The sequence below is a fragment of the Temnothorax longispinosus genome, chromosome 4, assembly GCF_030848805.1.
Source record: "Temnothorax longispinosus isolate EJ_2023e chromosome 4, Tlon_JGU_v1, whole genome shotgun sequence".
In the NCBI taxonomy this organism is placed as follows: Eukaryota; Metazoa; Arthropoda; class Insecta; order Hymenoptera; family Formicidae; genus Temnothorax; species Temnothorax longispinosus.
Window position 1 is genome coordinate 1,236,270 of NC_092361.1, and position 13,234 is coordinate 1,249,503.

Sequence of the window (13,234 nt, forward strand, 5' to 3'; positions counted from 1 at the left end):
TAGATAACAGTTCTAAACAGATTAGATTCGAGTATTTTGTTTCCTTCTGTATCGAATTTTTATCACGTATATTATCTAATAAAAGAAATCAATACATTTTCGGCTTCTCGTTTTGGGTTTTTTTTTTCCAACGCTGTATTCCATATTTACAATATTTTTTCTTGATAGTCATCGTTAAAAGTTACACGCTCATGCCTCGTATAATTCATGTTAAAAATGACAATCCAATATACCATGTTACTGAGAAACTGGATTGCATAATAGATACAACTCCGAACGGTTTATTTTTTCTGTGCAGTCATCATAATATATCGTCTAGGTTGAATGAAAAAAAAAATGTTCAAATGACACAAGACACAATGTTTTTAAGTTATTAATATGTATTGAACTATTCGCACGCCATGTATATAATGGCAACATGACAAAGCAACAAGTCAGGAGATTAATCAATGTTTATTGAATTCAATTGAGACCATTGCACGTTCGTCAAGTTGCGGCCAATAAAAGTTATTAAAACATGATCGTTACATTCGTTGAACAATGATGAGAAAATGAGAGTGCCTATAAGTAATTATTGAAATAATTTCGAGTGTCCTGTTCTTGTCTAATGAATACAAATGTCAATTAATAAAATTATTAACGAAAATCCCGAAAACAGCAGCAATATAAAATTATATTTAATGATGTCAAAGTAAATCATATTAGCATTCTCTAGATTATTTTTCTTTTAGAAAAAGGGGAGAGGAGAGAGAGAGAGAGAGAGAGAGAGAGAGAGAAAATGTAGATCCTATTTTTTAGATTATTATGCGCTAAATCGTGAAATAAACCAAATTGGCATAACTTCTTAAAACCTATTTTTCATTACAACTTTTTTTATTATATTACAAATCGAGACATATTTGTAAAATTAATGAACTATCATGATTGGTCTATATGTATATATATTGTTACGTACGGCCGTACGTGTTATTTATGATAGGCTGAAGCCCAGATAGCCCAAAACTACGTTTCTAGAAACTTCTAGAAAACCTCCCCTCTTAAGACGCGTAGGAAGTGGTGATGGGAAATGTTACATATGTCGTTTAATATATTGTCGTCAAATACCGCGGTGATTACGATGAAAATAATGTCGAGCTAGGTATGTCACACGTAGTGTATGAATATGTCCATCAACACGACGGATGGCGATGGTGGGATCTAAACGACCGATCACCTTGACACTGAGTTGGCAAAGGAGCTAATTCTGATGTCCGAACGAGGGGGGACCATATGTGTTTATCGTGCAATAAGTCACACGTGAGCGATACCTACGCCGAACAATGACGGCGGGATGTTCGCCGGCACACACGTGGTGCCGTGATGTCACGGAATGACGAAGCGAATGCGCGGAATGACGTACCTCACGGCACATTGCACGGGTTCTTACCCCGCGCGCTTAGATCCTCCAGATCGTCCGGATTACACGCGATTGACACGAATTCCAAGAGTGCGATGAATGACCGGCGAAGCGACGCGACGCGAGACGCGAGACTCTGCACGGCGCGCGGCCTTGCCTCTCCATAATCTTACCTTCTTACGATCGATTTCGAGGAGACGACAATCGTGGAATAAGAAAGTAATCCGATTACATATACGATTAATAATACGATATATTTCGCACGTAGACCATGTAGACCATATCATCAGCTACACGTAAGTGTGTAGTAGTTCTACTATAAATAACGAGCCAACTAAATTAGCACTAACTTCATTAATTAAAATTCAAAATTCTAATTTTAAGATAATATTTTTCACATATAAATAATAATTCTATTTTGAAAGTAGTAAATAAGCAACGCGAGCACAACAAAGTTAAATGATTCATAAAAGTTCTTATTCCGTCACATTTCACGGTTTCAGTTAATATGACGTTCTAATCGTGAATACAAATGATTTAGAGCATGCTATTTTTAGAAGTATGCAAATAAAAGCCTCGTTACCTACAATACTTAGCAAATACACGCTCCTTATTGGAATTGTAAAGCAAGAAATGCTGCGGTAAACAAACTTCTTTAAAAAACTCCATATGTACAGTTTCTTTCGCCGAATATTTATACATCTAACAGTGGTTATGAAAGAAATGAAAACTTTTTGTGTACAGCTAATCTAACAGATTTGATGAGAGACGTTAATTGCATCGCTAGAGAGCCAAATTTATATGGCATATCCTATTAATAGAATGTAGAACGCTCCAACTTTGAAATAACTCTTATTTGAGAATTTTAAACAATTGTAAATTTGACCTAAATTGTCCAACTAAGGGCCGGTTGTCCCAACCTATTGGTAAGCTACCTGATAGTTAAATCACATGTCTATCTTTGTCCAATGTAAAGGATAAACAAAGACATCATATGATTTAACTATTAGGTAGTTTAACAACAGGCTGGAACAACCAGCCCTAAATGCGGTTGCAATTTAACAGGCTATATATAACGTTTAACGATATGACTATATATACGAGATGTAAATTAATTCGTCTATAAGCGAAGGTTTTAGTGGGGTAAGAACGCTCCATTGAATCCGCATTTTTTATATTACCTACTTCAGAATTTTATTTTTTGCATTTGTATACTCGTTTCTTTAATATCTCATTTTCTTTCTCGATTACTGCAAACTACACGCACCGTTTGAATTTCCCGATCCAAAATGATGCCGCGATCGGACCTATAACGCATTACCGCGGTATACCTTGTACATTAAAAAATGTATGAATTCGAAATTGTACCGTGCGTCATGAATGATACACGAAATGATAATGTCACGTGTCAGCCAAGTAGACATAATTTCCAAACATTGGAAAATATTCGATCATCAAGCGAATTTCGGTGGGGGATTTGTCAGCGTTTGTTATAAATAATGCTTCGGTGGAGTCTCGTTCTATGTCGAGTTAACGTATAGCTTCATTAACGGATTATACCGTACCATAATTAGCTATTGCAAATTTGATTCGATAACGTAGTTTTCTCCCTCCCCTGCCTCTCTCTTTCTGTCTCTCCACCCTCGATAAGCGATCATTTTGCCATTACGCCGTCGGGAAAGCGAATCACGTCAAAAAATGGAATTGTGGCCAATCTATTTGTTTCATGATCATATTATCCGTACATTTATAGATTGCTCGTGAAAAAATCATATTGCAAACTCATTTACTATAGTAAATCTTTTTTTTCGCCAATCACGCTATTGAACCGTCTAGACTTCATATCAGCGTCTGATGGTAGAGAAATTAAACCACGTACCTGAATTTGTCAATGCAGTATAATCATTTAGATTTGGATAAAAGTGTCGAGCACATTTTCATGTTCGTTCTATTTCTTGCGCAAGCAAGAAGTATTTTCGCTATTAAATCGAAGAAATAAATTCACTGACTTAACTTATTGTTAGTATATCGACTTTCAGGGGCAATTAGACTCTTGAAACGTCTAGATCTCGCATTATCGTTAAATAAATCTGACGCACCGAGAATAAACGGTCTGCACTGAAAGGCATCGTACACAAAGGGTTTCATGTACGACGAGATAATAAAAGGGCCGCGATAAAAGTCGTTTTAACTACGCGAACAGATATATCTCTCTCTTGTCTGTTGAGCACTTCGCTTAATTTTCTGCACGATGCAAACGTGAATACCGGTTTGTTCCGCGGGATGTTTAGCGAACTGGCCTTCTTCCTTTTACCCCGTTGGTCGACTTCTATTTTTATGCATCGCCTACGCTACGTCATTCGTCTTTGTGTCTTTGTGACTACGCAACTTGCGTCGCGCGGTTATGGAACTGCTGAGTTGTTATGCAATATAAAACGGTCTCATGTATGTCGGGGACAAACATATAATGACATTTTTGAACGTAATTAACATAGATAAAAGAGAATTCTATAAGAAATAAATATATAAGATGTGTTTGTTGCTATAAAAGTGTACGGAAAAAATGGTTTGGCTGAAGTATCTAAAAATTTAGGTAGATACAGATCTGAAAATAATTTTGTTGCACCATCAAAATAAATATAGTAAATCGCTGAAGTATGATAATAGCGCTGTAAAAATGTTGACATTTTAGCAATCAGCTTGAGTGTTTTACATAATTATTTTGATGGTGCAACAAAATTATTTTCAGATCTGTATTTAGCTAAATTAAATACTTCAGCAATACCGTTTTTCTGTGTAGCATACGTCATATATCTTTTAAATTCCTGAGACAGAATCAGGCTTTTTTTCTTGAATATTAAAGAGATATTCTTTAATAAATACAATTTTATAACGTGAATTATGCAATAGAAATAGGAATTACCGATAAGATATTAAAATACGTAGAATTCTGAGGTTGAAAACCAGAAATAACGAGCCAATTTATGTGATTCATGTTTAATCTGCAGCTTCATCATCAGCTACATCACTTAGGACGCCAGCTGCCCGATAAAAATTCCAATTCCTTGAAAGTCGATACCATATTTCCCAGATTGAGATAAATTATGACATCATAGATGACTACGGGGTTGTAATGTTGCAGCTGCTCCGCCGCGCCGATACGAAAGAAAAATCGTGCTCCCTGGTAGTTCCTAAGTGATTAAATGGCAGCATGTTTTCGCCTAAATTGCGCGAGGACGAGCGCGGAGAAATACTGGAACAATGATTAATACTTGGCGTTATTATTCCGATATTAGTAATTGCTCACGTTAAATTGTCTGAATTTATAATTTATTTTACTGACTATTTTCTTTTCCAGAAAAGCATTGCAAATATATATTTATTTTTTGACAATCCTTTTGCGTTAAGGTTTTGATTTAAATTCATAAAAGTTTTTTTTTTTTTAATTAAAAGAGAATCATTCTTGAATCTATTTTATACACAAACAGCAGGTGAGCTCACGAGAGACGCACTAAAATTTCTTAATTCTTCTTTTCGAGGAAGTGTTTAAATCTCGGCAGGACGAATGCCGAAATTCGCCACGATCACAGCGATTTGCGGCGATAAATTGCATTATATATTATATGGCACGCGGTAACACGCCTCTTCGATGCACCGACGTAAAGAGAGCAAGAATTTGGTTCCTTGTAGTCCGTAAATGGCCAGATTGCAGTGCTCAGAAATAAAAAGAAGACGGCGCGGCGCGGCGGTGGGAGATAAAAAGCAGGGGGGCTCTCAACGTTGCACCGTTCGTTACCGGAAACTTGGAATCGAGTCTTGAAACGGGTTCGGCTCGTCTCGTCTGCCAACATGGAGTGCTTCCCGTTTACGTGTATAATTTGTTCCTCCTCTCGTCTCTTGAGGAAAGTGTCCTCCATACAAAAATTATAATTATCAAAGGGCATCTGTTTTCGCTTACAATTAGCAGAGCGTCCCTCGACACCGCGACACTCCATAAAAATAAGATGAACGAAAATTAACTTCAAAATAGAAGTTCACTTCTCTAATTAATTGTTTTCGCACGTTTTTACAGAAAAGGCGTTTTCATAAGAGACTGTTATAATATAATTATTGTCACCGTAAATTTAACGAGAGGTGTTACTAAAACATATATATATATAATCTTCAAAAGAGTTTTCTACGTCAAATAGGAACGAGAGAAAAATATTTATATCAATATTCGCTCATATATTTATATAAGCGTTTTTTTTTAATTTTTTATCTAAAAAAGCTTAGTCCTGAAATATTTGCCTAAGAATTTCGGTAAAATTTTGTGTACCACTTGAAAAAGATACCTACAGGATGTTGATGCGCCGCGAAGAAATCTCGAGAGCCATTAATTAATCTCTTGAATTAACATCGAACGTTTCAGAGAGTCGGAAGTAATAACGAGTCGATTACGGTGAGTTTTCGAACGTCCGTACGGCAATTTTCAATAATTGCTTTGATCGAATAAACTTTTTGCTCCTCTTCCTCCTCCTGCTCTTCCTCCTCTTCCTCCTCCCACGCGACCGCCCGGCCACTCCGGTTTACTTCCATAATCGTTCTTGAAGATCCTTCAAACAAGCTTCGTAGTGAGCTTATGGCACAAAGTGTTGAAACTAGATTTCGCCGGCGATACTTCGTTAGGGAAAGACTTCAGCGCGGCGATGCCGCCCGCAACAATATACACTTTCGGCCGCGTAAAGCCCGTGTTAAATCAACGTCGGCGCGCAGTTAAGTGCAACTTCGGCCGTTTATAATCATTTTACGGCTTCTTTGTGGATTTATGGCGACTCCTTAAAAGTAAGCCGTACAACTGTACAGCTTACGCACGCGCATTAGCGTTATTGCAATATTGAAGAAGCATCTGGACAATTGCGATCGTCCGTGATACTGTACCGAATGGAGTCGTGAGAATAGAGTAGAGTTTTGCGAAGCATATACCGCCTCGAGAAAATGCGAATAAGTATAGCATTATTATTTAGTTGTGAATTAACTCAAAGTACTCATTAACAGAACCGTGAACAGCGTTCTTGGTAATTAATAGATTGCAAGATAAAACGGCAAGAAAAGAAATTCGTTCAAGGCTGAAAGTCACGGGCTGTTAATGAAGATGGTAATTGCTTGTTGCTTTCTGCGGGGCAACGAAGGAAACCCCGATCGCTATAAATAAAACTGAATTAGAGCACTGCAGCATTGATAAATGTCGACTCTGATTTGATGCTTGTATTTCTCATGTAATGTAATTCCATTTACTTTCCATGAGAGAGACCATTAAAATATTGAGGGTCGTTTTTACAAAACTTATCGCAAAATTACAGAATTTTCAAAGTAAAGGTATAATAAAATTACAAATTTTAAAATGTAACTAAAAACTAATTGCGTTAATTGTATGTTACAATTTGAAAACTTGCCTCATCAAATATGATTATTCGATACTAAAAATTGACATTAACGCAGATCTAAATGTATTTTCTCGAAACTGTTAATTGAGCTTTTTATCGAATTTTGTAAAAAGAGACTTTTATTTGTACTGCAGTCCTAGAAATTCTAAGCTGTAAGATAGGTCTTCTTGGCAATATGGTCGTAAAAGGAAAATTCATTCAACGACCAGCCGGCAAGCGTTGATGAATGGATTATTGCGATGAGATTACAGTCAAACAGCAATTACTTAGACAGAGAACTACAAGCTGATAGGATAAACTGTGGTCGTCGACTCATAAGAATAACCTGAATAACGAACAAGTCGTTTCGCTCTGCATTTAAGTGCCCGTATCTTTTGTCGCTCTCAGGTTCAGAAATTTTCAATTACAGACATCACCTGTGCGAAAATCGGAAAATAATATAAATAAAATTTTGTATCGCTCGAAATTTTGCACGCCGCGAGAAAACCTTGAAAGATCTTTATACGTAGATATGTACCGACATATATATAAATTATATTCCCCGCAAAATATATCGGCCCGAAACGCAATACTGTATTATACATCGTATTATGCGTCTTAGGCAATGAAATATGGTCCTTGGGCAGTGCATCCAGCATGATAACGGCGCCCGGCGAGATTTATGGTGGGCGTAATGCGTGATTAAAAGAATGTCTGGTCACATATAGTCGCTCTCCGCGCGTCGCATCGCGTCGCGTCATCTGATTTAACCGGATAGAGACGGCCGTCCGTCACGCGATCTCAATTGTTCTACGCAGGATGCTATAGCGTGTTAGGTAATAGGATATATTCGAAACACACACGACGACGACACATACGTGGGCGGATAGAGATGGAGTGGGACGTATAGGTTATTTTCCAATCTGAACAACGCGTTGACCGACAATACTGGGCGTTATCGATCTCGCTCGCGCCGCGAGCCGAATTGCGGGCTCGATTGCGAGAGAAACAGATACCTGTCCACCTCTTTCAATAAACGATGCGCCGGCAAGCCTTTTCAAAACGTTTTCTTACAATTCGGTATTCGATAGCGCAGGCTTGTCATACGATACAAAAGAGAAACCGGATGTCATACGTACATATAACACATACAGCAATAAAAATAAAATGATGTTATCGCGCGCTCTTGATTGCAAGAATCATTAGGAAATCCTGTTGTTTCGATCTTAGAACGATAGGAATGTACGATCAAAAATATCTACGCGATCTTATTTTTCCTGCGCGCGACAATACTTGATAATTATAAAACGTTTTTCGCTCCTGTAATAAATATTTTTTATCGCAATTTGTTTTATATGAGGAAATAGATAAACGCATCGCCATGAAACTGGGAATAATCAATGATAATGAAATCTTGTATCAAAGTGAAATTTTAATACTGCCACATCTTAAAGATTTAACAAAAAAATTATACATGTCATCGATATATTTTAGAGTAAAATAAATGTCTAATTTGTGTGTGTACGGGATACTTGACGGGATATTATATTTATGTTGAAAGAAATTGTATTCCAATCAGTTAATTTATTTATTATCTGCAATATAATAGCCGAACATTGCTTTTGAGAAGAAATATTTCTGAAATATATTCGTTAAACTCGATAAATACTCGTTAATGAGAGTGAAACAATGCTATACAGAATTTTGTAGATGAATATTATTGTACACTGTATATGCGCATTATAAAAATCTTTTACATCGAGACCTAATTATCGCGCGACAAAATGCCGTAATTAGACATTTCAGTATGAAAAGCGCGTTGTTGCACAGTGAAATTTCCCGAAATCGCATTGTCTTCCGCGCATGCATTGTGTTTCGTTTATTTGTTATTTTTGCTGATCAATGCATGAGATGCTCACGACACGTATTACCGAAAGCTTGACAATAAAAAGAGCATTGGATTCTAGTTAATGATATTGATAATAATAATACCGTCTCATGGTTATTAAACAATAATATAATCGGAATAAATCACGGAAATAAGATAAAAGAGCAATAAGTAACATATGTCTTTCAAAACATATGTTACTCAAGTTGTATACCTACAGCAATCATTATTTAAAAATTAATTTCTCTTTAGCGAATGTTAAATGAGACCATATTTATCTTTGTTTTTTAAATCGATTTTAAATCGAAAATATATTTTGAACTCAAGAGACATCCATCTTCATTTTTGACATTTAACTCTTGACATTTAGCTCTTGACATTTATCAAGACGCTTTATCAAAATTTCTCCCAATAATTTAGTTCTAAAAAAAAGATGTAATTTCAGATTCGTGAAAAAAATCGGGCATTAACGAGAACATTTTTCTTATGCAGCTCAAAGATAAGGTACTTCGCGTAAGATGCAGTAATGGGTTTTGCCATACGTACAAAATTATACATCAGCGTTTACGCGATAATCGATAATTCCATATATTTCGCAATGCGGTTGAAACGTATTCCTCTTGCGCAGGAATTCGTGTCGCGCCGCGAAAAGGGGTAATGTCGATAGTATGGGTGATAAAATGCTGATACGAGGGCGGGTAGTTTCGTTTCTTTTGTGTGACATGCTGAGCGAGCGATCTACGATTCCTCGTAGCCGCTACCATTTACTTCCACGGAATTATGTGCAGAAAGATCGTTATGTGTTTCCACGAAACTATTATGACGCCAATGATATATCATCATCGTGATACATACCTATGTTGTAATTTCATCGTATTATTGCTTTTATTGTAATTTCGTATTGTAATTTCACTGTATTATTGCTTTCATCGTTGCTATTATTGCTCTCTGGCAAATCAGGTCCAAAAAGTATATCTCATCTTTATTCAGTTTTTAATTTCTATATCGTGCTTGTTTTAATATAGGAATTCATGAGAAATTCGCGATGAAAACAGCGGAGAATATAGATGAATCCATTATAAGCAGAAGTATGATAAACAAGTATGAAAATATTATAATAATGCTCTATCATCATCGATCATAATTTTCGCTGCGTAAAGATGAATAGATCCAAACTGGATATTAATAAGCAACTCGTTTTTTAGAGAACAGAAATTCACAAGGAAAAGAAATATTTCACAATTAATAATTTTTTAAAACAAATTTAACGGATAAATAATATTTTAAATATAAAAATATATATACAATAAAAATCTCACTTAGAAAACTAACAATATCGTTATACATTACCTGATGGTTTTTTGACGCTGTTCTTTGGACACCTCGGGAGATGCAGCGACGTCTCGCTGATGCGACGCGTAACCGCCGATCCGCAATCCGTGACGATGTATCTTCCTCCGTCGGAAAAGGAAGATGCGCGATTTCTTTTTTATTTTCATTAAATTACAAAACGATCTCAGGGGGACGAAGAAAAAGTAGTTATCCCGCGACATCCATCAAAAACAGCCACCTCCTTCCTCCTCCTCCTCCCGTGCTACCCCGTGCAAATGGCAGTAAATAACGGCGGAAGCTCGCACGCCGAATCTCGATCTTGCCACGTGCCAGCCAACTCCGGCAGAAAGAATTTATGTGTTCGTGCATTGCTGTTATGGCCGCGCGCGCGAGACAGTCGACTGCGCGATCGTAAAGAAAGAGAAACCTTAAATCAAAAAGGGGCATCGCTCTTCGCCAATTGGCCGCTCGGCAACGTAACAACGGGCGGCGATAAATCCGACGAGGCACGAGCAAGAAAAAGAGTCCGATCGCGAGACAGGCTTCTTTCTGCTCCAGGCGAAGAAATGCTGTCTCCCAGTTTCGTCCCCACGTACGCTTAAGACGCTATCGTGAATCAATTAAAGAGATCGTTATCAATTATAATTATTAATGACAATGACGCAGTTGTTAAGATGAGGATTGAAATTTTTATAGGCAAGAAATAAAATCTCCCAAAGATGTTTCGAGCTTCGAGATTTTATTTTTAATCTCCCCAGTTGTAGCAAGACACTGTAACAGTATTTATAATAATTAACACACTCGCGCGTCGCCGCCGCGACAACAAAGACTTGCGGTATAATATTCAATCATAATTCAGTCTGAAATTCGATTATTGCTATTTTATTCAACAACATATCTTTTTCATTTTTGTCTTTCTTTTTTTTCCTTTACTTCTTTCGTCGTTTTTGCTCCGTTTATCTCTCTTTCTGCGGGCGTTGCGATGAAATTCTGAGAGGGGGTTTCTGTTTCAGAAGAGACGGCAACGATTTTAAATAGATTATCGTAAGAGTATCTCGTTTGTGTGGTATGTATGTGTGCATATGTGTACGCGTCAGTGTATTTATATATATGTATATATAAGGTGTATTTACGTTCTTTTTTTTCCTCGTGTGTGTTGCATATATACATACATATATAGTTTGTTACAAGGCACAGGTAGCTTACACACTTATCTTTCCTTTCTTCACCGGTTTCACACCCTATGGTAATATCATGCACGCGCCCACGCACACTCAGTATTGCTTTTGCCATTCATTCGACAAACTACTAAATCGTATTTTTTTTTTCGCCGATCTCGCCGATCGCGAATCGTCGCATTCGATTTCTGTTTTTCGGTGGCGGCGTATATACGTCCAGGATGATATTGGATAATGATGGCTCACATTTCTACAACAGCGCGAACATTGCAACCCGTCCAATTAGTTAACGTTGAGGTCACAAACATATATATGCTTCGTAAAAATATGTACAAATATTCGTGATCTGACGTTAAGAACTCATTATAATTGAGGATCGTAAGTAAACCGAAGGTGGAACGATCGTGAACAAAATGCGAAGCGTTCTTTGAAGAAAGGAAGAAATATTCGCGGAAAGATGACACCACATCTGTTTCTTGATATCGAAAACTCCATCTCGGCGACGGAAAGTCCGTAAAATGATTGTCTGTTGTGTAATCGCGAAATTACAGCAGGTTGAGCTGGTCGATTTAAAGCGTTCGCGGCATGATTCGCGACACATAATGCGAGATCTTAATGGACTCCGCTGAGCCGGGCGTTCGGCACGCGACGTGAGCGATCGATTTTACGTTCGATCATCAATTCGTATTGTCGGGGACGATGTCGAGCAAGCGATTAAAGCCGGAGAGAAACGGCAGCCGAGGTGCCGGAAAATTGTGCGACCGTAAATGGCAGCGCGACGTGCTCGTTTCGCGCTCGCGCGCATGAAAAGGCCGACTCAGTATTCGTACTCGATAGAAATCGACGCGCGACATGTATTTGCAGTATAAGTTCGTTACACAGATCAAAACGGGATAAAGTCAATCTTTAACAAACTTTGTAAAACTTCATTTCGATATGGAAGATATCGTTTTATCGTGAGCGATTTTTCTTTTGTTCTTTCTCTTTGAAAATTGACTAAAATTAATTCGAGACTAAATTAACCCTCCGTCTGTATACGTTTTTTTTTGCAATGTATACGTGGATCTGTCACGTTCGACGCTATTTTTCTCTATCTCAAAGTATTTTAAAAAATCTGAAAAAATTCATGAAACATCGCTCTACATTGCAGTTGACGATTTTTTAGTTATTTTGATAAACATCGTTTATTTAATATTTTCTGGCAAGTTACGAGCAGATATCATTTTGGCTCGGACGCCGTAGACCCACGTATACAGACGGAGGATTAATTTTTCACTGCACCTGTATCGAAAATGTTAATCTTTGAAAGAGGACATGATTTTATATCGTTTATCATTATCGATAGAAACCTTTAAACGGATTTTTACTATATTTGTTGTGTTTGCCGATCAATAACTGCTTATTCCATTATTGATGCTGTTTCGGCATTTCCATGAACATACCGTATTCAGTAAACAGACTTTCCGATTGCTCATCTGACCTGGATTCAGTTCCGGTTCGGTAAATCGCTGGGAGAACCGCTTGCGTGGCAGGAATTGTCGACCGATCGTCGCCGCTTTACTTCGACAATTCGCCTAAGCAAATGAGGTTTAGACTACGAGGAAGTATGCAAATTCAAAGCGATCATGTATCCAGTTTCCTCCCGTCGCGCCAATGGCGAAACTTCTTAACGAGCTCGCAAGGGATTATCTAACCCGAAAATTAGGCGATCCGATTTCCCATTCATGTCTTCATATCGTTTCACAAATCAATTAGATATGACAGTGGCTCGAGGAGAGACATAACCGAAATATCAGAGACAAATGTTAAATTCAGAGACAAAAAAAATTAACTTATAATAAAACGAGCTTTTGTAAGCACCCTTTAAAATCATACAATGACATTATACTGCAAAAAATTATTTGAAGTTATAACGATATTATATTTTATAATTTTCATTTCTAGTAAAAATTAAAAAAGTTTTATAATCGTAAAAGAGCATAAACAAAAACGGTGTACTAATGTTACAGAGTATTAAAAATATTAAAATCAGAAT

General features: G+C 37.2%; 1 long non-coding RNA gene across 1 annotated transcript in view; it reads left to right on the forward strand.

Annotated features, from left to right (window-relative positions):
- Positions 1–13,234, forward strand: part of LOC139812408 (uncharacterized) — a 178,981-nt gene that overhangs the window by 21,447 nt on the left and 144,300 nt on the right. The window lies entirely within an intron of this gene.